General features: G+C 36.5%; 1 long non-coding RNA gene across 1 annotated transcript in view; it reads left to right on the top strand.

Moving 5' to 3' along the window:
- LOC134746672 (uncharacterized) overlaps window positions 1-24,805 on the top strand; it is a 78,790-nt gene extending 53,985 nt beyond the window's left edge. Inside the window, exons 2-3 of the long non-coding RNA XR_010128249.1 lie at window positions 16,278-16,607; window positions 23,897-24,805. This is a non-coding gene — a long non-coding RNA (uncharacterized LOC134746672). The remainder of the gene's footprint in view (window positions 1-16,277; window positions 16,608-23,896) is intronic.
- Window positions 24,806-25,723: the final 918 nt, after the last annotated feature.

The raw sequence follows: 25,723 nt of genomic DNA, 5'->3' as shown, positions 1-25,723 counted from the left end.
GTTATTGATCATGGAGGTCTCATTAACCAAGCACGAGAAAAAGAAAACCAACATAGGGCCACAATTATAAGAGTCCATTTGCTTTGTATGCTTCACGGTTTCGAATTTAGATATATGCATGGTAAAATTCTTTTCTTTTAATAATTTATTCACTTCTGCCAAATACATATGGCCAAGTGCGTTTTCATGCCCTAGCGGATCAATGACCGTCATTGTTTTGCGTTTAATGGACAACAAAACCATTGTGAAATGTTGATACAGACATATTAAAAATACAGTGTCAGTCTCGGTGGTTATTGGTAGATTCTCCACAAAATCATGGCTGCGGACACTACCCCCAAAAATAAACGTTGATTTCTCCACGTTCACAATGTTGTATTTGCCGTTATTGTATATATGACACGCATGCTCCACAACAAAACCGGACAAGTATTGTTGCGGCTGCAGGGTCGCGTAGTCATCATAGGGTAGTAAGTCAAGGGAAAATTTTAGGGAAGCCATCTTTGATACGGTGTATCCTCTATCGATTCGTGCGTAATATTTTGTATCCTTAGCTAATCCGTTCGGAAAGACTTCAAGGGTACAGACCTCAAGATTTGGGTATGAATAGTTGGGCTGTGGGGATTCGAATACTTTGGTTGAATTGAAATGTGTCCCAGTACGGCAATATTCACAGACGAACTCTTCAATATCTTCAAAAGAACATGTCTCATATTCTGGCCGGGCACATGTTTGATGGACCCACTCGTTGCACACATTGCAGGAAACCCATGAGGTTGTCAAGTCCTCCTGACTTGTGCCTCGTCGGCAATAGGTACAGAATGTACTGTCATGTAATTCGAGTAATTCGGCCTTTATTTTAATCTCTTTTAGAAATCGCCCATCGAAGTGGCTGTGGGAAGGTCTTTTTCTTCTTTGCCACATTTCTTCTACTTGACCTGACTTTGGTTGTTTGGTCAGCCTCTTTTTAGGAATACCATTTAAAATTTCGGTGGACAGTGATATTACCTCTGTTCTCAATTTTCTTATTAACTGAGTGCATTTTAAATTACTTTGTCCATTTAAACTATACTGTTTTATTTGTCCAAAGTAATTCTCCACAGCTGAATTGCTCGTACGCATGTCTTTCCTCAAATTACTCCACAAGGGCACATATGCCATGTATTTAGATACAAAGGTGGCATATAGTGAGGGGTCGTAATATTTACTTAACGTATGACCCGACGATTCGATGTTTATGTTTTTTTCAATATTTTTACACCTGATGTAGTAAGGGCTACTGGCATATATTGATTCCTTATTAGTGTTAGAGTCACTAAAAAGCGACGAAGAAGTGTGTTCCATTTTTTCTAATAACTCTATAAGGTCTTTTTTTTCAATATTATTGCGACAAAGTGCGACCAGTTTATTATACGCATTTGCAACTGAGGTTGTGTAATATTTGGTATTGAATAGAATATAAGCATTTGCAATGAACGCATCCACCGTTGATAAATCTTTCATTAATATCACGCTTACTAAAAGTTCTTTTACGGCGTTTTTGTCACTGGCCTGTGATTTATTGACATCTTTGCAAATGCACTTCACTAAATGTGCGCAGCACAAAAACATAGGTGTATGACAATCCCTTTTCAACATATTATCGTAACATAGTCTTAGGTACTCAAGCAACGTGCAATTGTTGAATGACTTGCACACTGCATTTATTAGTGCGAAACTAAAGTCTGTCACTACTCCTGAAAATGCAGGCCAACAGTTATGAGCCTCACAAAAGACTCTAAAATCATTTAGCAATTTGAAAATGGTATTTGCATCATGCATTGCCGATATCATCGAGAAAACGGAAAATACTCGCTCTGTCAATTCAAGGAGGATTACCCTACTGTACAAAAATATTCTTTTAATTGACTTATCTCCATTAGGAGGCCTGCATACACTGCCTGTTGCATCAAAATGCAACAGGGTCTTTTTCGTGTTTTTTATTACTTTCAACTGTTCGTTACTAAAGAGTTTTACAACAAGAGGAAACGATAATTCCTGTATATACTCTGGATGATCTTTTTGATATAAATATAAGTCAATAATATCATTTTTTGACCGATCATTGATACCCATAGCCTCAGATCTCACTTTTCTAATTGTGGAGTCCGATTTAACACGTTGGAGGTTTTTTGCTTGCTCTAAACAAGCCTGGTTTAAATTTAAGAGACTTTGTTTTTTATGTACAAGTGGCTTTGTTTTGATGAGTTTACGTTTTTCTATTTTCCTTTCAAGGCCGCGCAATTGAGCAGTTAAATAATGGCTGTGACAGAAATTTAGATTTGTACTGTGTACTGTCACAATATGATCAGAAAGTGTGATTTTAAACTGTTTGCAATTTGTGTGCCTGCATGACGCTGATATTATGATTGTCCCGTCTTTCAAATACTTTTTGTGATTAATTTTTATAGTACATGTATTGTTTATGTATTTTTCTATTGTCTTTTTTAGGATGTAAGGGTACGTAAAAGTATTTAGAGTACCATCTGTAAACATCTCGTTCCACAGTTTTTCATTTATAGTGTACGACCCCTCAATAACGTCATCAATCGTAAGGTGATCGACATTTTTGGACCCTGTAGGGAGTATATCAGCCGAAATATCTGGACTTGAAATATTTAGAACTACTTTCTGTACAGTATGTCAGGTGACACTTTATGCTTTTTATCACTATGAAAGTCATTTTCACTTTTTTTCATTGGGCTCACATTATCGATATAAGAGGCAAGGGAAGGTGATTTATCACTATGATCGTTATTTTCATTTTTTCCCAATGAACTCACAGTATCGATATAAGGGGTCAGTGAAGGTGATTTAACACCATGACCGTCATTTTCTTTTTTTTCTATTGGGCTCACATTATCGATATAAGAGGCCAACGAAGCCGATTTACCACTATGACCGTCATTTTCTATTATTTCCATTGGGCTCACAGTATCGATATAAGGGGCCTGGATTTCGTCGTATGTCGGTGAATTCGTGGGAAGATACTTGTCTGACGACTTTGCAGCATCTCTATGTATCTTCCACCAAACCTTATAAATTCTTGTACGATTGCGTAAAGTGTTGGGTAGCTGGAAGAAGTTGCACAATAATTCATAGCTCACGTGAGACGATGTTGTGATAGAGTCTGGCTTGGAACATAAGTGATATTTGGCTATAGCCAATTTCAAGCCATCTGTTGTGAGCGCAGTTTTGTTTATTTCTGGATTGTAAAAATGAAAGTTTCTGAAACCCTCATTTTCATTTATTATTTTAAAGATATGTACAAAATGTTTATATTTACAGTTCTTTAAAGCCAGAGAAAGCTTTTTACAGTCGTCAACTGTCACCTTCTCATTCTCTTCTAGCTGAGGTTTAAGTTTATGCAGTTCGGAAGAGATTTGTTTGAAGGAGCTTATTTTTGAAATGTACATTATTGAAATGCTGCATAGATAATATGAAACCAAGCAATTAAACAACAGTTAAATTTTAATAATATTTTCGATGAAAACAAAACAAAAAAAATCTCTTGTATCTACATCTGATTTCCGATACAATCATAAAAGTTTTGCTCCAATTATAATTATAATTTCAATGTTCGATATCAAGGAAACGTAACGTAATTAAACTAATTAAGCACTACACAAATACGAAATAAGTTGTTAATACATAACAAGTAAGCAATTCCCTCAATATTTTTTTACCCTTTGAGTCGATGCCAAGCTAACATACCTACCTGCCTTACCAAATCAGCTAAATTACTTACATACCTAAATACTAACTAAGACTTATCTAACAAAAGCACGCAGGAGTACCTACTTAATAACCTAATAATTACAATACAGGAACAACGAATACATATATGTACTACTATTTATACAACGATACCTTAGTACCTGATCATATTATATAATCTAAGCTAACTAATAATATATATATATACAAATGATAATGATACCTATTTATTATTAGTAATAAGAGTAATTTACACACGAATCAAAACTAATATATATATATATGTAGGTAATTAGATAATATCAATTGAATCTCAAAGCAGAAGCACGAAGGGTAGCAATAAAGCACACAATACTAAAATATGCCGCCAATATACTATTTGAGAGTATTTTTTTATGAAATTTCAACCCCGCTTAGGTAACCTCGGTTCGAGAAAATAACAAACAAACGATAGCGTCTTCTAACTCGATGCCACTGCCATCTATATATGTGCGACAATTAAACAACTCAGTTTTTTCGATTTTCTCGATAGATGGCCTAGGTAGTAGTATTATTACACTGCACGCGCGCCATCTTTTATAACACTATTCATTTTATCATTCGGCATCGATTTTAAAGAGTGATAAATGTTGTTATTTAAGAAATTGTATATAATTTTTACTTGTTTACGCTGCTTAGTGTACTTATCAGAAACTAGAAAATAAAAATTATTATACCAAACGGAGTTCCATATACAACCTATGTGACCTCTGTTCTTTTCTGGACAGTAATCATGCAAGACGGGTAACAATATAGTCTTCTCGAGTTGGATTCTAAACCCCAGTTTTCGACACTATGTTAGTGGATTAAGTATTTATCGGATTTTTTTCTAAGACTAAAATAAAAACGTGGGTGTAGGCCATCTATCGAGAAAATCGAAAAAACTGAGTTGTTTAATTGTCGCACATATATAGATGGCAGTGGCATCGAGTTAGAAGACGCTATCGTTTGTTTGTTATTTTCTCGAACCGAGGTTACCTAAGCGGGGTTGAAATTTCATAAAAAAATACTCTCAAATAGTATATTGGCGGCATATTTTAGTATTGTGTGCTTTATTGCTACCCTTCGTGCTTCTGCTTTGAGATTCAATTGATATTATCTAATTACCTACATATATATATATATTAGTTTTGATTCGTGTGTAAATTACTCTTATTACTAATAATAAATAGGTATCATTATCATTTGTATATATATATATTATTAGTTAGCTTAGATTATATAATATGATCAGGTACTAAGGTATCGTTGTATAAATAGTAGTACATATATGTATTCGTTGTTCCTGTATTGTAATTATTAGGTTATTAAGTAGGTACTCCTGCGTGCTTTTGTTAGATAAGTCTTAGTTAGTATTTAGGTATGTAAGTAATTTAGCTGATTTGGTAAGGCAGGTAGGTATGTTAGCTTGGCATCGACTCAAAGGGTAAAAAAATATTGAGGGAATTGCTTACTTGTTATGTATTAACAACTTATTTCGTATTTGTGTAGTGCTTAATTAGTTTAATTACGTTACGTTTCCTTGATATCGAACATTGAAATTATAATTATAATTGGAGCAAAACTTTTATGATTGTATCGGAAATCAGATGTAGATACAAGAGATTTTTTTTGTTTTGTTTTCATCGAAAATATTATTAAAATTTAACTGTTGTTTAATTGCTTGGTTTCATATTATCTATGCAGCATTTCAATAATGTACATTTCAAAAATAAGCTCCTTCAAACAAATCTCTTCCGAACTGCATAAACTTAAACCTCAGCTAGAAGAGAATGAGAAGGTGACAGTTGACGACTGTAAAAAGCTTTCTCTGGCTTTAAAGAACTGTAAATATAAACATTTTGTACATATCTTTAAAATAATAAATGAAAATGAGGGTTTCAGAAACTTTCATTTTTACAATCCAGAAATAAACAAAACTGCGCTCACAACAGATGGCTTGAAATTGGCTATAGCCAAATATCACTTATGTTCCAAGCCAGACTCTATCACAACATCGTCTCACGTGAGCTATGAATTATTGTGCAACTTCTTCCAGCTACCCAACACTTTACGCAATCGTACAAGAATTTATAAGGTTTGGTGGAAGATACATAGAGATGCTGCAAAGTCGTCAGACAAGTATCTTCCCACGAATTCACCGACATACGACGAAATCCAGGCCCCTTATATCGATACTGTGAGCCCAATGGAAATAATAGAAAATGACGGTCATAGTGGTAAATCGGCTTCGTTGGCCTCTTATATCGATAATGTGAGCCCAATAGAAAAAAAAGAAAATGACGGTCATGGTGTTAAATCACCTTCACTGACCCCTTATATCGATACTGTGAGTTCATTGGGAAAAAATGAAAATAACGATCATAGTGATAAATCACCTTCCCTTGCCTCTTATATCGATAATGTGAGCCCAATGAAAAAAAGTGAAAATGACTGTCATAGTGATAAAAAGCATAAAGTGTCACCTGACATACAGCATGTACAGAAAGTAGTTCTAAATATTTCAAGTCCAGATATTTCGGCTGATATACTCCCTACAGGGTCCAAAAATGTCGATCACCTTACGATTGATGACGTTATTGAGGGGTCGTACACTATAAATGAAAAACTGTGGAACGAGATGTTTACAGATGGTACTCTAAATACTTTTACGTACCCTTACATCCTAAAAAAGACAATAGAAAAATACATAAACAATACATGTACTATAAAAATTAATCACAAAAAGTATTTGAAAGACGGGACAATCATAATATCAGCGTCATGCAGGCACACAAATTGCAAACAGTTTAAAATCACACTTTCTGATCATATTGTGACAGTACACAGTACAAATCTAAATTTCTGTCACAGCCATTATTTAACTGCTCAATTGCGCGGCCTTGAAAGGAAAATAGAAAAACGTAAACTCATCAAAACAAAGCCACTTGTACATAAAAAACAAAGTCTCTTAAATTTAAACCAGGCTTGTTTAGAGCAAGCAAAAAACCTCCAACGTGTTAAATCGGACTCCACAATTAGAAAAGTGAGATCTGAGGCTATGGGTATCAATGATCGGTCATAAAATGATATTATTGACTTATATTTATATCAAAAAGATCATCCAGAGTATATACAGGAATTATCGTTTCCTCTTGTTGTAAAACTCTTTAGTAACGAACAGTTGAAAGTAATAAAAAACACGAAAAAGACCCTGTTGCATTTTGATGCAACAGGCAGTGTATGCAGGCCTCCTAATGGAGATAAGTCAATTAAAAGAATATTTTTGTACAGTGGGGTAATCCTCCTTGAATTGACAGAGCGAGTATTTTCCGTTTTCTCGATGATATCGGCAATGCATGATGCAAATACCATTTTCAAATTGCTAAATGATTTTAGAGTCTTTTGTGAGGCTCATAACTGTTGGCCTGCATTTTCAGGAGTAGTGACAGACTTTAGTTTCGCACTAATAAATGCAGTGTGCAAGTCATTCAACAATTGCACGTTGCTTGAGTACCTAAGACTATGTTACGATAATATGTTGAAAAGGGATTGTCATACACCTATGTTTTTGTGCTGCGCACATTTAGTGAAGTGCATTTGCAAAGATGTCAATAAATCACAGGCCAGTGACAAAAACGCCGTAAAAGAACTTTTAGTAAGCGTGATATTAATGAAAGATTTATCAACGGTGGATGCGTTCATTGCAAATGCTTATATTCTATTCAATACCAAATATTACACAACCTCAGTTGCAAATGCGTATAATAAACTGGTCGCACTTTGTCGCAATAATATTGAAAAAAAAGACCTTATAGAGTTATTAGAAAAAATGGAACACACTTCTTCGTCGCTTTTTAGTGACTCTAACACTAATAAGGAATCAATATATGCCAGTAGCCCTTACTACATCAGGTGTAAAAATATTGAAAAAAACATAAACATCGAATCGTCGGGTCATACGTTAAGTAAATATTACGACCCCTCACTATATGCCACCTTTGTATCTAAATACATGGCATATGTGCCCTTGTGGAGTAATTTGAGGAAAGACATGCGTACGAGCAATTCAGCTGTGGAGAATTACTTTGGACAAATAAAACAGTATAGTTTAAATGGACAAAGTAATTTAAAATGCACTCAGTTAATAAGAAAATTGAGAACAGAGGTAATATCACTGTCCACCGAAATTTTAAATGGTATTCCTAAAAAGAGGCTGACCAAACAACCAAAGTCAGGTCAAGTAGAAGAAATGTGGCAAAGAAGAAAAAGACCTTCCCACAGCCACTTCGATGGGCGATTTCTAAAAGAGATTAAAATAAAGGCCGAATTACTCGAATTACATGACAGTACATTCTGTACCTATTGCCGACGAGGCACAAGTCAGGAGGACTTGACAACCTCATGGGTTTCCTGCAATGTGTGCAACGAGTGGGTCCATCAAACATGTGCCCGGCCAGAATATGAGACATGTTCTTTTGAAGATATTGAAGAGTTCGTCTGTGAATATTGCCGTACTGGGACACATTTCAATTCAACCAAAGTATTCGAATCCCCACAGCCCAACTATTCATACCCAAATCTTGAGGTCTGTACCCTTGAAGTCTTTCCGAACGGATTAGCTAAGGATACAAAATATTACGCACGAATCGATAGAGGATACACCGTATCAAAGATGGCTTCCCTAAAATTTTCCCTTGACTTACTACCCTATGATGACTACGCGACCCTGCAGCCGCAACAATACTTGTCCGGTTTTGTTGTGGAGCATGCGTGTCATATATACAATAACGGCAAATACAACATTGTGAACGTGGAGAAATCAACGTTTATTTTTGGGGGTAGTGTCCGCAGCCATGATTTTGTGGAGAATCTACCAATAACCACCGAGACTGACACTGTATTTTTAATATGTCTGTATCAACATTTCACAATGGTTTTGTTGTCCATTAAACGCAAAACAATGACGGTCATTGATCCGCTAGGGCATGAAAACGCACTTGGCCATATGTATTTGGCAGAAGTGAATAAATTATTAAAAGAAAAGAATTTTACCATGCATATATCTAAATTCGAAACCGTGAAGCATACAAAGCAAATGGACTCTTATAATTGTGGCCCTATGTTGGTTTTCTTTTTCTCGTGCTTGGTTAATGAGACCTCCATGATCAATAACAAAATGGATTTTGATGCATTCAGGGATGAAATAAAATATATTCTTCTGGAAAAAAGTGACCAAATGGACAAACTATGCTTTTTTTGTTCGAAAACTATCACAGACAACGACGGGGGATATTATCAATGTCATTTTTGCTATAGGAAAATTCATTTAAACACCAGTTGCATAATGTCAATCGCAGAAAAACGAACACATATGACAATAGAACAAAAAATAAAATCTCTAAATAACGGGTGCCAGTTGTGCAATATATATTTGGGCAAATCTTAAATTAACGTCAACCCGGTGTATGTAAATATACGTACACATCGTGTAACATCAACAACTGGAAAACTCATATATATTCTAAATGAATAACTCAACTTAAGGCGTCTATTTTTAAATCCGTTAGTATCGGGCATATCGGTTACGTATAGTTTCTAGAATTCGATCGAACTAGAAGTTAGATAAAAATAAAAACCGGCTAAGTGCGAGTCGGACTCGCGTTCCAATGGTTCCATACTTTACACAATTTAAACAATGTAATTTTTATGTGAAATGTCTTCAAAAAACCCGTAGGGGTCGGATCAAAAACTAAGTAATTAAGTCCGACTCACGCTTGACTGCACATTTCTAATAGATTTTCCTGTAATCTATAGGTAAAGATCTATTTTGTTTATTTTTTTTTTAATTTTTGATCCAGTAGTTTCGGAGATAAAGGGGCGAATGGTCATTTTTTGCCTATTTTCTTGAATAACTTCTAAACTGTTTATTATAAAATTATAAAAAAAATATATTTGAGAATATCACAATGAGCTCTTTCACTTGCTATGTAACACCATATAGTTTGAAAAACTTTATTTTTTAATTTTCTCATATACCCCCCAAAAACGCCCCCAGTATTTAAAATTCATTTGTTTACGTTGCATGTCCGTCTTTGGGTCACAAACTTACATATGTATACCAAATTTTACCTTAAGAGGCCGTAGTCGATTTTAGAGCAAAAATTTTAAATTGATAGATGTAGTCGTTGAAATTATACACGTTTTGTTACGTAATATCCAAATAAAAAGTATTGGTTTCTATTAGCACGTCTTCTCATCTTGCCTTTTAATAATGAGGTCGCAAGCGTGCGTCACCGGTAATATATGAAAAGAAGGGGCAGTTTTTAAAAATTAATCAAAAATTTATGGTGGTAAATTATACAAATTGATGTATAAGAATAGTTGCATCAAATGTTGTAGATTGTTTAAGTATCAAAATTACGTTGAAATTAAGTCGATTTTCAGAGAAATTGTCACTTGTTTTGAAGTAATTTCTGGAGAAAATTGATTTCGTCTAACTTTCATTTACACTACTTAAAAGTCATAATTATAAAAATGTAGTCTGATAAACGTCAAGTACAGGATATGTGTAATAGAAAATTACCATATTTAGCTGTCCAAACTTTACGAAATTTACAAATATGAGCGACAAAATCAGTGCTTTACGCGCGTTTACCTAAACGTCCATCAGAAAAGCAAACATTACTAATTTAGTGATTCTGTTTTCAACAAATTTATCTGATAAAGGGTAAGATAAGAAGATGCGCTAATAGAAACCAGTACTTGTTATTTCAATTAGGTAAAAAAAGGTGTACAATTTCACAGACAAAATCTATCAATTTTACATTTTTGCGACTAAAATCGACACCGGCCCGGCCTCTTAATTGGTCCAGTAGCTTCGGAGAAAATAGGCTGTGACAGACGGACAGACAGACAGACAGACAGACGCACGAGTGATCCTAAAAGGGTTCCGTTTTTTCCTTTTGAGGAACGGAACCCTAAAAATTAGAACAGTATCTTCACTAGTTCAGAAATATTTCATTTTATAATATTTCTAATAGTACAGCTCTACTAAAATCTAATCTGACTCATAGCGTCCAAACTAAACGAGGTACAGCTCTACGAAAATCTGATTTGAATAGCCTTTTAGATGTCTACTGAGACATATGTTGTGCGACCAAAATCATCGATCTAGAAGTTAGGTGAAAATAATTAAATCTTAAACACATAGTTCTCCACAAGTTTAGACATATTTCGGCCGCTGACTCATAGCGTCCAAACTAAACGAGGTACAGCTCTACTAAAATCTGATTTGAATAGCCTATAAGATGTCTAATGAGACGTTTATAGTGCGACCAAATTCATCGATCTAGAAGTTAGGTGAAAAAAATTTAATCTTAAACATAGTTCTCCACAAGTTCAGACCTATTTCGGCCGCTGACTCATAGCGTCCAAACTAAACGAGGTACAGCTCTACTAAAATCTGATTTGAATAGCCTATTAGATGTCTAATGAGACATATATAGTTCGACCAAATTCATCGGTCTAGAAGTTAGGTAAAAAAAATTAAATATTAAACATAGTTCTCCACAAGTTCAGACCTATTTCGGCCGCTGACTCATAGCGTCCAAACTAAACGAGGTACAGCTCTACTAAAATCTGATTTGAATTGCCTATTAGATGTCTAATGAGACATACATAGTGCGACCAAATTCATCGATCTAGAAGTAAGGTGAAAAAAATTAAATCTTAAACATAGTTCTCCACAAGTTCAGACCTATTTCGGCCGCTGACTCATAGCGTCCAAACTAAACGAGGTACAACTCTACTAAAATCTAATTTGAATAGCATATTAGATGTCTAATGAGATATATATAGTGCGACCAAATTCATCGGTCTGGAAGTTAGGTGCAAAAAATTAAATCTTAACAAGATCGCCACAAGTTCAGACATATTTCGGCCGCTGACTCATAGCGTCCAAACTAAACGAGGTACAGCTCTACTAAAATCTGATTTGAATAGCCTATTAGATGTCTAATGAGACATATATAGTGGGACCAAAATCATCGATCTAGAAATTAGGAGAAAAAAATTAAATCTTAAACACATAGTTCTCCACAAGTTCAGACATATTTCGGCCGCTGTCTCATAGCGTCCAAACTAAACGAGGTACAGCTCTACTAAAATCTGATTTGAATAGCCTGTTAGATGTCTAATGAGACATATATAGTGGGACCAAATTCATCGATCTAGAAGTTAGGTGAAAAAAATTAAATCTTAAACACATAGTTCTCCACAAGTTCAGACATATTTCGGCCGCTGACTCATAGCGTCCAAACTAAACGAGGTACAGCTCTACTAAAATCTGATTTGAATAGCCTATAAGATGTCTAATGAGACGTATATAGTGCGACCAAATTCATCGATCTAGAAGTTAGGTGAAAAAAATTTAATCTTAAACACATAGTTCTCCACAAGATCAGACATATTTCGGCCGCTGACTCATAGCGTCCAAACTAAACGAGGTACAGCTATACTAAAATCTAATTTGAATACCCTATTAGATGTCTAATGAGACGTATATAGTGCGACCAAATTCATCGATCTAGAAGTTAGGTGAAAAAAATTAAATCTTAAACATAGTTCTCCACAAGTTCAGACCTATTTCGGCCGCTGACTCATAGCGTCCAAACTAAACGAGGTACAGCTCTACTAAAATCTGATTTGAATAGCCTATTAGATGTCTAATGAGACATATATAGTGCGACCAAATTCATCGATCTAGAAGTAAGGTGAAAAAAATTAAATCTTAAACACATAGTTCTCCACAAGTTCAGACATATTTCGGCCGCTGTCTCATAGCGTCCAAACTAAACGAGGTACAGCTCTACTAAAATCTGATTTGAATAGCCTATTAGATGTCTAATGAGACATATATAGTGCGACCAAATTCATAGATCTAGAAGTAAGGTGAAAAAAATTAAATTTTAAACATAGTTCTCCACAAGTTCAGACCTATTTCGGCCGCTGACTCATAGCGTCCAAACTAAACGAGGTACAACTCTACTAAAATCTAATTTGAATAGCATATTAGATGTCTAATGAGATATATATAGTGCGACCAAATTCATCGGTCTGGAAGTTAGGTGAAAAAAATTAAATCTTAACAAGATCGCCACAAGTTCAGACATATTTCGGCCGCTGACTCATAGCGTCCAAACTAAACGAGGTACAGCTCTACTAAAATCTGATTTGAATAGCCTATAAGATGTCTAATGAGACGTATATAGTGCGACCAAATTCATCGATCTAGAAGTTAGGTGAAAAAAATTAAATCTTAAACACATAGTTCTCCACAAGATCAGACATATTTCGGCCGCTGTCTCATAGCGTCCAAACTAAACGAGGTACAGCTCTACTAAAATATAATTTGAATACCCTATTAGATGTCTAATGAGATATATATAGTGCGACCAAATTCATCGATCTAGAAGTTAGGTGAAAAAAATTAAATCTTAAACACATAGTTCTCCACAAGTTCAGACATATTTCGGCCGCTGTCTCATAGCGTCCAAACTAAACGAGGTACAGCTCTACTAAAATCTGATTTGAATAGCCTATTAGATGTCTAATGAGACATATATAGTGCGACCAAATTCATCGATGTAGAAGTTAGGTGAAAAAAATTAAATCTTAAACATAGTTCTCCAAAGTTCAGACCTATTTCGGCCGCTGACTCATAGCGTCCAAACTAAACGAGGTACAGCTCTACTAAAATCTGATTTGAATAGCCTATTAGATGTCTAATGAGACATATATAGTGCGACCAAATTCATCGATCTAGAAGTTAGGTGAAAAAAATTAAATCTTAAACACATAGTTCTCCACAAGTTCAGACATATTTCGGCCGCTGACTCATAGCGTCCAAACTAAACGAGGTACAGCTATACTAAAATCTAATTTGAATACCCTATTAGATGTCTAATGAGACGTATATAGTGCGACCAAATTCATCGATCTAGAAGTTAGGTGAAAAAAATTAAATCTTAAACACATAGTTCTCCACAAGTTCAGACATATTTCGGCCGCTGACTCATAGCGTCCAAACTAAACGAGGTATAGCTCTACTAAAATCTGATTTGAATAGCCTATTAGAAGTCTAATGAGACATATATAGTGCGACCAAAATCATCGATCTAGAAATTAGGTGAAAAAAATTAAATCTTAAACACATAGTTCTCCACAAGTTCAGACATATTTCGGCCGCTGACTCATAGCGTCCAAACTAAATGAGGTACAGCTCTACTAAAATCTGATTTGAATAGCCTATAAGATGTCTAATGAGACGTATATAGTGCGACCAAATTCATCGATCTAGAAGTTAGGTGAAAAAAATTTAATCTTAAACACATAGTTCTCCACAAGATCAGACATATTTCGGCCGCTGACTCATAGCGTCCAAACTAAACGAGGTACAGCTATACTAAAATCTAATTTGAATACCCTATTAGATGTCTAATGAGACGTATATAGTGCGACCAAATTCATCGATCTAGAAGTTAGGTGAAAAAAATTAAATCTTAAACATAGTTCTCCACAAGTTCAGACCTATTTCGGCCGCTGACTCATAGCGTCCAAACTAAACGAGGTACAGCTCTACTAAAATCTGATTTGAATAGCCTATTAGATGTCTAATGAGACATATATAGTGCGACCAAATTCATCGATCTAGAAGTAAGGTGAAAAAAATTAAATCTTAAACACATAGTTCTCCACAAGTTCAGACATATTTCGGCCGCTGACTCATAGCGTCCAAACTAAGCGAGGTACAGCTCTACTAATATCTGATTTGAATAGCCTATTATATGTCTAATGAGACATATATAGTGCGACCAAAATCATCGATCTAGAAATTAGGTGAAACAAATTAAATCTTAAACCCATAGTTCTCCACAAGTTCAGACATATTTCGGCCGCAGACTCATAGCGTCCAAACTAAACGAGGTACAGCTCTACTAAAAGCTGACTTGAATTGCCTATTACATATCTAATGAGACATATATAGTGCGACCCCAATCATCGATCTAGTAGTTAGGTGAAAAAAATATCATGATTTAACGGGACACTGCCTTAAGCACGCCTTAACGTTGAGTAAATAGTTATTTTTCTATATTAATAATTTATGTTTATACCATTTCTGTTATGTATGGAGAGATTTATTACGGACTTCTTAATTTGGTAGGTTAATTTTAGTGTGAAGTTGGCGGCCAAATGTTGGCGGCTGATTGGCGCCAACATTTGGCCGCCAACTTTTGGCCGCTAACTTCACACCGGTCAAAAACTACTGTTATTTAATTATATTGATTATAGGTATATGCATTAAGTAGTGAGGGACGGTTGAAACAATGAAGTCCGCGGCAAGCTCGGCCGAATTGCACCTTTAAGGATGACTCACGTTAAACCGGGCCGTGTCCGGGCCGGAGCTTCCGGCGCTTCGTTTTCTATGGAAAGCATCGAGTGATCACCTGTCATGTCATAGAAAAGTAAGCGCCGGAAGCTCCGGCCCGGACACGGCCCGGTCTAACGTGAGTCATCCTTTATGCACCTGCAAAACTACGTGTTGGATTGTAATGAAACTTTACACATGTACAATGAAATGAGGTACATATAACTCATTAGTTTATATAGCTCTAGTTTATAAAACAATAGTACGAAATAGAGCAAAAACAAGTTTTGTATGAAAAACTTAAATTCGCAGTATTTTTTTAACTATGGTATCTGAAGCTACATAAACTAATTACAGACATAGATATACCTTATCCTATTGTAAGTACAAAGTTTCAGAGCAATCTAGCTAGTCGTTTTAACTACGTTTGTATTGTATGGAGAACCGAGCTTGCCGGGGACCCTTAATTCCCCTACTCACCGTTAGATGGTGTGCAGAAGCACTTCTATTTACAAATAAGTTGCAAGTGTTGCAACTACATTTTTAGATTTTTTTTTATATAGTGGGTGGGGCGCCGCCATAGTGGGTGTGGGACATATATATTGCTTATTTTACATTTGTTAGCTGCCAAATTGTATGAAGATGTCGTCCCACGAAAATTCTTATCATGTCTTCACCACGTCGTGCGTTGGCATCGCTTGTTTTTCCCACACCACCATTCGCACATAGCCCATAGCAAAATATTGATATCTTAGTGTAGTCAAAGATAGATATAACTCCGTAATAGATGGATACAGTCTAAGAAAAAAACGTGCCTCGAAAATCACGAAAATTGATTCTCGATCAGATGGCGCCACTAGCTTTGGCCTACTCTCGTATAGAGGGCGTTGACGGTTTCGTTTGTTATTTATAATTTTAACGCATATCAGTGAAAGAACATGGGTCAAAATCATATAAAAATAATAATTACAAATAAAAAAAAACATTTATCCATATTTAAATACAGTTTAACGTATTTTTATAAATCTTCATTTTTAGTTTTAAAGTATGTCGATAGATGGCAGTGAATTTACAGTGTTTTTTTTTATACCACGACGGTGGCAAACAAGCATACAGCCCGCCTGATGGTAAGCAGTCACCGTAGTCTATGGACGCCTGCAACACCAGAGATATTACATGCGCGTTGCCAACCCTTTAAAAACCTGTACACTCCTATTTTGAAGAACCCCATACTGTAGCCCCTCGGGAAAACCTCGGCAGAGAGCTAATTCCACAGCCGAAGCGTACGCGGGAGGAAATTCCTCTTAAACCGCACAGTACGCGACCATTTAGGTGCTAGGGTGTGAGGATGAACGCCCTGCCGATGGCGAGCGGTGCGGTGATAGAAAGTGGCCGTTGGCATCATGTCAAACATCAAACATTTATTCAGCAAATAGGCCACAGGGGCACTTTTACATGTCAATTTTTACAAACAATAAAATTAATAATAATAATAATAAGCCCGCAGGGCAGCTTGTGGCGAGCTGTTGGGGAGTAACGACCCCACGGACCCGAGTGCTCCCGAGAGTCGGTCAGGGTCTCCGTCTCCGGCGTGTCTTCGTCGGTCGGAGTGGACCCCAAGGGGACCCGCAGGACTCTCAGCTCTGGCTTGCCTTCATTGGCTGTCCAGAGAGGAGTCGCTAGAGCTATATGCTCCAGGGGTGAAAGTGAAAGATGCATAAGACGCGAGTTGGCACAGTGGCTGCTAACAGCCACTGGGTAGAAAGCGGCGCACACCTCTCGACACCCCTGAGCCGCTCACACCGGTGTTGCTCCTGGTCGTCTTCACGACGGCAGTTTCAGGGGCCCATCTAGTCAGCGGCAAGTCACCGCCTGCCTCGATAACGTGTACAACATTGTTATGGCAGGTGTCCGGACCTCTCAGCAATAGCCCAATCTTTTGACCAGCCAAACTTCAACACCATAACCAGCACTCTTTTCCACTGTGTTAATAATAGCCCCTACGCCTGTTGGAACCGATTTACGGGTATCTATTTGTACCCGTGAATGGGTTCTAGCAGGTGTAGTACATAACAGCAAACTTCTCCAAAGGGCCTCTACGTGTTGGATCTATATCCCCACGCACGCCTATCAAATGACCGGGATGTATATACCCGTGAGTTTATATGAGATACAAATAATAATAATAATAAAATGCTTTACTGTGCACACTACATGAAAAAAAAGATACAGACATTGAGAAAAGATATAAATTGGTAGGTAACAACACCCAAAACACAATTAACCCAAAATTACAAAAAAAAACAATTACATAAATATAAATGTTAAATTACACAAGGAAAAAAAAACTAATAAAAACTATACAAATAACAGAAGTACTAAAATTGTTTAGAGATGTAAAAGTCTCTAGGTGTCAGAGATAAAATGTATATAATAATAAAAAAGATCATCAAATTATCCAGAGATGTAATGGGTCTCCAAGACTTGAATTGTTATATAATTAATAAAAAGACAAGATATTAAATCAGACAAACAGACAAGAACCGAATGAAGTGCCTCACGTTAATGCCACTCAAAAGTAAAGTTACATAGGTAAAATGAAGCCCGTGTAAACTTAAACAGACCGGTCTCCACAAACAGCACCCGTTCACGAGTATGACGCGTATCTCAGCCATCGTCTCCCTCAACCTTCATTCGGGAAAGTGGCGACCCGATCAACAACGCCACCGTAAGCAAAGACTTAAGCGAGCATGACATGTTCAAGTTGCCGGGCTGTATTAATATATATGAAGTAAATTAATTCAGTGAGATACAACATTTGTGCTTGTATGTTACATTAAAGACGGCATAGCGCCACATAATCACAACATAATTCGTAAGAAGTATGCCTACCTATAAATAACTAAATTACAAATTTAAATTGACATATAGATGTAAAGGTCTCTACCTGTCAGAATCATTAAATATAAAGGTATTATTACAAATAAAATAAATTTAAAACATCATAAAATAAAATCTTAGAGGTGTATAAGGTCTCTAAGTGTCCAAAACTAAAATTAACTAAAACAATACAATCAAGCGAGAGCATGATGGTCTCTTGAGTCAGTTCTACTGGACACTAGTATGGTTATTTCACAGAAAAAAAAACTAAAACAAAAACAAATATTGCTTAAATTTGTATCATACTGTCAAGATCAAGCTACTGTCTTAAAGGGATCCTTATCGTCTATAAAATCTTTTACAGTATAGTACGCCTTAAAATGTGACTTAAATTTGTTATGTGGCAAATTTACTATGTCTGCGGGCACTTTGTTATAAAAACGTGTACTTACAGTTCCCGACGAAAGACGTAAGTACTAATAAACCTTACGGAGGCGGTGGGCGGGCACAGCAAGTTTATGTTTGTTTCTAGTGTTATAGTTATGGATTTCACTGGATGTGGACGTGGATGTTTTTCCGAACATACATAATATTCTCAAGTATGTATTGAGATGCAACGGTAAGAATGTTAACCTCCTTGAATCTCTTAAGGATACTCGAGCCGTCGAGCGCCCAGTCCATAGATGGAACGTACAGCTCGTTTTTGCAGCACTAATATTGTCGGAATGTCTGCCGCTTTTCCCCACAACAGAATTTCATACGACATAACACTATGGAAGTAACTAAAGTATACCAGCCTGGTCGTCTCTACGTTTGTTAGCTGTCTGATTCTCCTCACTGCATAGGCTGCTGAACTAAGTTTGCCGGCTAGAGTGGATATATGTGTATGCCATTGCAGTTTTGAGTCTAAAGTGACTCCCAGGAAAACAGTTCGATCTTCAAATTCCAGCGTATCCCTTTTATTTTAATCTTGCTGTTATTTACCTGCTTGACGTTAGGTAGCGTAAACTTGATGCATTTGGTTTTCTTGGCGTTCAAAAGCAAATTGTTTGCCGTAAACCAGGAGCGGTATTCGACATGCGTTAAGTGACGTTTCGTGTTGAACTTCAGTTGAATGGAAGAAATCGTGTGTTGTCAAATAGGTAAATTTGACATTAGCAATCCACAGTTAGGTGACAACGAAACCAAACCGAACCACGCAGAGTTCAGAGCCATTTTAAACCGTATAGTAGTAAGAAAACAAAGTTGATTTTTGTTGCATAATTTTTTCAATGAATGAGTTTTGGTGTACAACCAAATGATACTTTCCACAGTTGATGAACAAATGATTCATTCCACTGTTGAACTGATGTTGAAGCCGAAACTGACAGTTGTGCATCTCGAATAGGGCCCCAGTTTACTATGGTGGATAGCGCGTCATTAATTCTCTCTAAGCTGTTTTCCTTTCTGTCCACTTTAAATATAAGGGAAGTGTCATCTGCAAATAATACTATATCATGTCTATCTTGCACAACTTTTGGTAAGTCATTAATGTATACCAAAAACAGGAAGGGACCAAGAATTGAACCTTGAGGCACTTCGAGGGCTACCGGGGACCCCGCCGATTGAGTTCCATTGATAACTACTCGCTGAGGTCTATCCGAAAGGTACAATGACACTAGGTCAAGCTTTTATCCCATAGCGGCTTAATTTTCTCTTCAAATTTTCGTGATCAACGCAATCAAATGCCTTTGACAGATCACAGAAAAATCCAACAGCATCTTGAGCTTTTTCCCAGGCGTCAAAGATGTGTTTTAGAAGTACCGCACCGGCGTCAGTCGTAGATCGACCTCTGGTAAAACCAAATTGATTGCCATCAAGCAGTTTATTTCTGTTGAAATGTGACAATAGTTGATTCAAAATAAGTTTCTCGAACACTTTGCTTAATGCCGGTAGTATTAAAATTGGCCTAAAGTTCGTGGGATCTGTTCTCGTTCCTGATTTAAACAGCGGGATGATTTTGCTATGCTTAATAATATCTGGAAAAATTCCAGCATCAATGCATCTGTTGAAAATCTCAGCCAAGTATGGTGTATTCGATTCAATAATGGAATGTAATACTGACAGGCCCCAAAGATCTTCTGTTTTCTTTAAATTTAGTGACCTAAAAGTCTTAAGAACAATGTTCGGAGTGACATACGAAAATTGGAAGATTTCTGTACATTCCACCACATTTGTCTTCAAAATTTCTTTAGCGACGTCTGGCGATGAATTAAGAGACTTTGTCGTTTCTACCGGTATATTCGAGAAAAACCGCTCAAAATGATCTGCCACTTCACGTTCGGAACTTACTAAAGTGTCAGCAATTCGTAGGTTGTAGTGCGGATCCTTCATTTTACGTTTTCCAGTTTCATTGCTGATTACTTGCCATACAGTTTTAACTTTATTACTAGAATTTAGGATCTTTTTGGACAAGTAATCGGCTTTAGCGGCGACACACATCATCTTAAGAGGCAGGTGTCGATTTTAGTCGCAAAAATGTAAAATTGATAGATTTCGTCGATGAAATTGTACACCTTTTGTTACCAAATTGAAATAACAAGTACTGCTTTCTATTAGCACGTCTTCTTATCTTGCCTTTTATCAGATCAATTTTTTGAAAACAGACTCACTAAATTAGTAATGATTGTTTTTCTGAAGGACGTTTAGGTAAACGCGCGTAAAGCACTGATTTTGTCGCTCTTATTTGTTTTAGATTCCTGCATACTTCCTTGTCTGTCCTACGGCAGCCAAACATGGATATATGGTAACGAAACCAAACACAAAATTCGAACATGTCAAGCAGCTTTAGAGAGAAGTATTTTAAATATTAAAAGGAAAGACAGAATACGCAACGTCGATATCAGGGAAAGAACGCATGTTATAGACGCCCTAGAATACTGCAAGAAACAAAAATGGAAGTGGGCTGGCCATATTGCCCGTATGAACCCCGAAAAATGGACCAGAAAAGTCACTACATGGACAGGTCCGCCCAATAAAAGAATGCAAGGAAAGCCGAAAGACAGATGGAATGATGAGATTATCAGAGTGGCGGGAAAAGACTGGATAAAAAAAGCAAGAGACAGAGACACCTGGAAGAGTATGGAGGAGGCCTTCACTCGCGAAGAGGTCCTTAGAAAATATTTTAACTAACAAAAAACTGCATGTAATAAGTATTCTTGTTTAGGTTTAATCTTAAGTTAACTAACTATCTATTCGAATGAAATGAGTTTTAATTATTTATCTATTTTAAAAATTTCATAATGAAATACAAACAAAATGTGAACTAATCTTTTTAAAATACAATTTTTTTTGTTGATTTATTAATTTTAAAACTGTGATATGTATATGGTTAATTTAATATTTCAAATTAAATCAAATGAATTTTAAATAATTTTATACAACAATTTGAATATTAATTAATTTATATTAGGTATTTTTTTTAAATGAAATTTTAAATTTTGAATTTTATTCATTTATGACTTCCCAAATGTTAGTGTTGAAGTGATTTAAATATCATTTTAACTATTAATTTAATTTAATCGAATATATTTTTCTCTGAAAAAAATTATTAATATCATTATATAAAAATTAGTATTCATTTAATTATATTTGTAATTAAATTGTTTTAGAAATAACGCTTGTATACCTATGTTGAAATGTTACTATTTTAAGCTGTAAAATTATGTACTTATATACATGTAACCAAATGTGTTTTTTTTTTCTAAGGAATAAAGAGGCTATAACAATAATAATAATAATTTGTAAATTTCGTAAAGTTTGGACTGCTAAAAATGGTAAATTTGTATTACACATATTCTGTACTTGACCTTTATCAGATTACAACTTTGTTATATGACTTAGAGTTCGAAAAAATGAAAGTTAAACGAATTCAATTTTCTCCAGAAATTACTTCAAAACAAGTTACAATTTCTCTGAAAATCGACTTAATTTCAACATAATTTGGATACTTGAACAATCTACAACATTTGCTGAAACTATTCTTATACATCAATTTGTATAATTTACCACCATAATTTTTTGATGAATTTTTAAAAACTGCCCCTTCTCTTCATATATTACCGGTGACGGACGCTCGCGACCTCATTATTAAAAGGCAAGATGAGAAAACGTGCTAATAGAAACCAATACTTGTTATTTAGATATTACTTAACAAAACGTGTATAATTTCAACGACTAAATCTATCAATTTAAAATTTTTGCTCCAAAATCGACTACGGCCTCTTAAAAGATTAAAAAAAATTCTTAACGTACTCCAGAAATTCCGGCCTTTTATCAGTTGCTTTTAAATCATATAAGTCGTAGAGTCGTAGAGTCGGAGAGTCTTTTCTCGTGAATATCCGGCGTAGCCCAGTCGCTAAATTTTGTATTGGCCTTGCCTTGCACCTTCTTTTGAATGAAACAGGCATCAAATTCCTTTTTAATACAGTTAAACTACTCGGAACTTAAACAGTCAGGGTCCTCCTGCGTACATGACAGACCACATAATTATTTAGTGATATTACGATTGAATAAATCTAGGCGCCTTTCAGAAATCGGCCTGCACATAGTATCTTAAGGAATTTCTTCAGTTTTCCCGCTGAAAGAAGCTTTTAGTCCACAGTGGTCAGAACTTAGGTTGTTAATAACAGATTTACTAATCGCATCCTTGTTACTAAAGATGTTATCTATACATGTAGCACTGGTTGCTGTGATTCGATTGGGCTCACAGAATAAGTTGTCTAAATAAAAAGATTTAAAAGTATTTAGTAACCTTTCACAAAATGGAGAATTTTCAAGCAAGTTAACATTAAAATCGCCACACACAATTATTATTTTATGGGTTCTAAAAAGACTACTAAGTACATCATCTATGATTGATTCAAATAAGTTATAGTCCGCCGATGGGGGCCTGCCACGCATACAATTATAAATTGTTCCAACTCAACACAGGAAAGTTCTATATGCCGTTCCACAGACATGTCAACAATGTCTACGCGCCTTGCTTTTTAAATTATGTTTAACCATTATCAATGCGATCCGTCGCGATTTCAAGATCTCCTAAAATAAGAATTGATTATACTATGATTATTGAAATTAAACATAAATTCATGACCTTTAAGCCAGTGCTCAGTTATACAGAGAATGTCAATATTCGAGTACTGTATAAACAAATCAATTTCAAGTTCCTTGCTGGCAAAGCCTTGGATATTTTGGTGAACTAAGTTCAATAAATTGGATTTACTACAAATACTAGCATCACAGTGATCAACAGGGTCGGAGCCGGATGGTGCACACGTTGTCGTAGCGGTTAGTTTAAATTCAGATCGCCAGACGGCTCCATCTCAAAACCTACACTACCAAGGCGTAAAATACTATTCGACTTAAAACTTTTAGACGCCGTGCTAGCCACAACGGGGTCTTCAATATTATATGCTAACAGGTTAGCACAATCTACTAGACATCTTCTCGGTAGGTAGGTTCTTTTACGGGGCATGACAAAATCTTCTATAAATTTTATCGTATCAAAATACGAAATCGTACTACTGTACATGGGAAGGTTATACAATAAAGAATTGTAATGAAATACTCTTATTCACCTTGCTCGACATTCTATAAGGGAGCGCACAGATAATTATTTTTGCAACCGCTTTCTGGTCGATTGTCGATAGCGCAGCGGATAATTTTAAGATGTCTCGCTTAGTACAGTCTACACTATTCCCTAAGAAAACTATAAGCGTGGAGTCGCGGTCAAATTCGCCTGCAGTAATACATTCGATCAGACGATCGACAGAGGCCAAACAATTCTTCAGAGCACAGCCCATTGTACAGGCGGTAGAACACACACAAGGAGGCAAAGTCTCTTCTTAGACTTAAAGGTTCAATACCGTTTGTGAGTTTGGGATCGTCGACAATTCGTACAGCGCGCCTTTGGACCGAGTCGAAGGGTCCAAGCTGGCATCCAGGTGCTCCTGCCCAAAGGTGACAGCAGTACTCCATATGGGGTCTGACTTGCGATTTATATAGCAGCAGTCTTTGCCCCGGAGTAAAGTATCGCCTCGCTTTATTGAGCACACCGAGTTTTTTGGATGCCAGTGCAGCCTTCCCTTCCAGGTGGCTACGGAATTGGACGTCACTGGAGATGTCGACACCGAGGATCCCAATACTCCCCGACATTGTAAGGGCTGTGCCTTCGAACTAAGGGACCACAGTAAATGGGGTTTTCTTAGCGGTAAACGCGCAAACTTGTATCTTGGTGGGGTTGAATCGCACTAAATTGTCTCGGCCCCACACCGAAACTCTGGATAGAGTGCTCTCAATATCCGACACAAGCTTTTCACGATTCTCCAGCACCACGGAACGAGGGATGTTGGCACGGCCTGTGTAATAGGCATCCCCAGTACTGTCGTCTGCATAGCAATGAATGTCGTCGATAGACAACATGTCATTGATGTGCAGCAAAAACAGCGTTGGGGATAGCACAGAACCTTGCGGAACGCCAGCGTTAATGTCCATGCTATCGGAGCAGTTTCCGTCTACTACAGCTCGTATGCGTCTGCCGGACAAAAAGCTAGCGATCCATTTGCATAGTCCCTCCGGCAATCCATAAGATGGTAACTTAGACAGGAGACCCCGATACCAGACCCAATCGAACGCCTTCGCTATATCTAGGCTAACTGCCAATGCCTCACCTTGACTCTCAATGGCCGAAGCCCAGCGGTGTGTCAGACTAGAAGATCACCAGTCGAGCGACCGTGTCGAAAACCATACTGGCGGTCGCTGATCAGATCGTGTTCTTCTAGGTATCTCAGGAGCTTAATTATACGCTCCATGACCTTAGAGAGAAGGGAGGTAATAGCGATAGGCCTGTAATTCGATGGGTCCGATCTATCGCCCTTTTTAGGCACAGGGTGCACAAGGGCCGTCTTCCACGAAGATGGAACATGCCGTTTGTCGCTAGAGAGTGTGAAAAGACGCGCCAACACGGGACTCAACTCAGGAGCACACTGCTTAAGCACAACTGCTGGTACGAAATTTACTATGACAGTACCGCTCTATCTTATTATATCCTCTTTGGAGTAGTTTTATTAAGTCAACTCAACAGGTTCTTTCTTTATTTGCATGCAATTCTTGAAAGCGTATTAGATTTAAAGGCACACCGAACTTACGGATTATATTAGTGTATTCAAAGAGGAGTACCTACTGTCATAGTAAATTTTGTAGCCACAGTAAATTCACTGCCATCTATCGACACATGATTAAAACTAAAAATTAAGATGGTTAAAAATACCATAAAATGTATTTTATGGATAAATGATTGCATTTATTATTTTTATAATTATGATTTTGACCCATGTTCTTTCACTGATATGCGTTAAAATTGTTAAATAACAAACGAAACCGTCAACGCCATCTAGTCGAGAATAGGCCAAAGGTGGTAAAACGTGGTGGCGCCATCTGTTAGAGAATTTTCTTGATTTTCGAGCCACGTTTTTTCCTTAGACTGTATCCATCTTATACGGAGTTATATAAATCTTTGTTATATCTAATAATAACTTGTGCATTTACTTTCGTAAACCACTATTTGATGAAGAGGTATTTTTGATATATTGAACAGGTTAA

Source organism: Cydia strobilella, chromosome 1 (genome assembly GCF_947568885.1).
Source record: "Cydia strobilella chromosome 1, ilCydStro3.1, whole genome shotgun sequence".
Lineage (NCBI taxonomy): Eukaryota > Metazoa > Arthropoda > Insecta > Lepidoptera > Tortricidae > Cydia > Cydia strobilella.
Note: the sequence above shows the minus strand (reverse complement) of the source record. Positions and strands in the feature narration are given on the sequence as shown.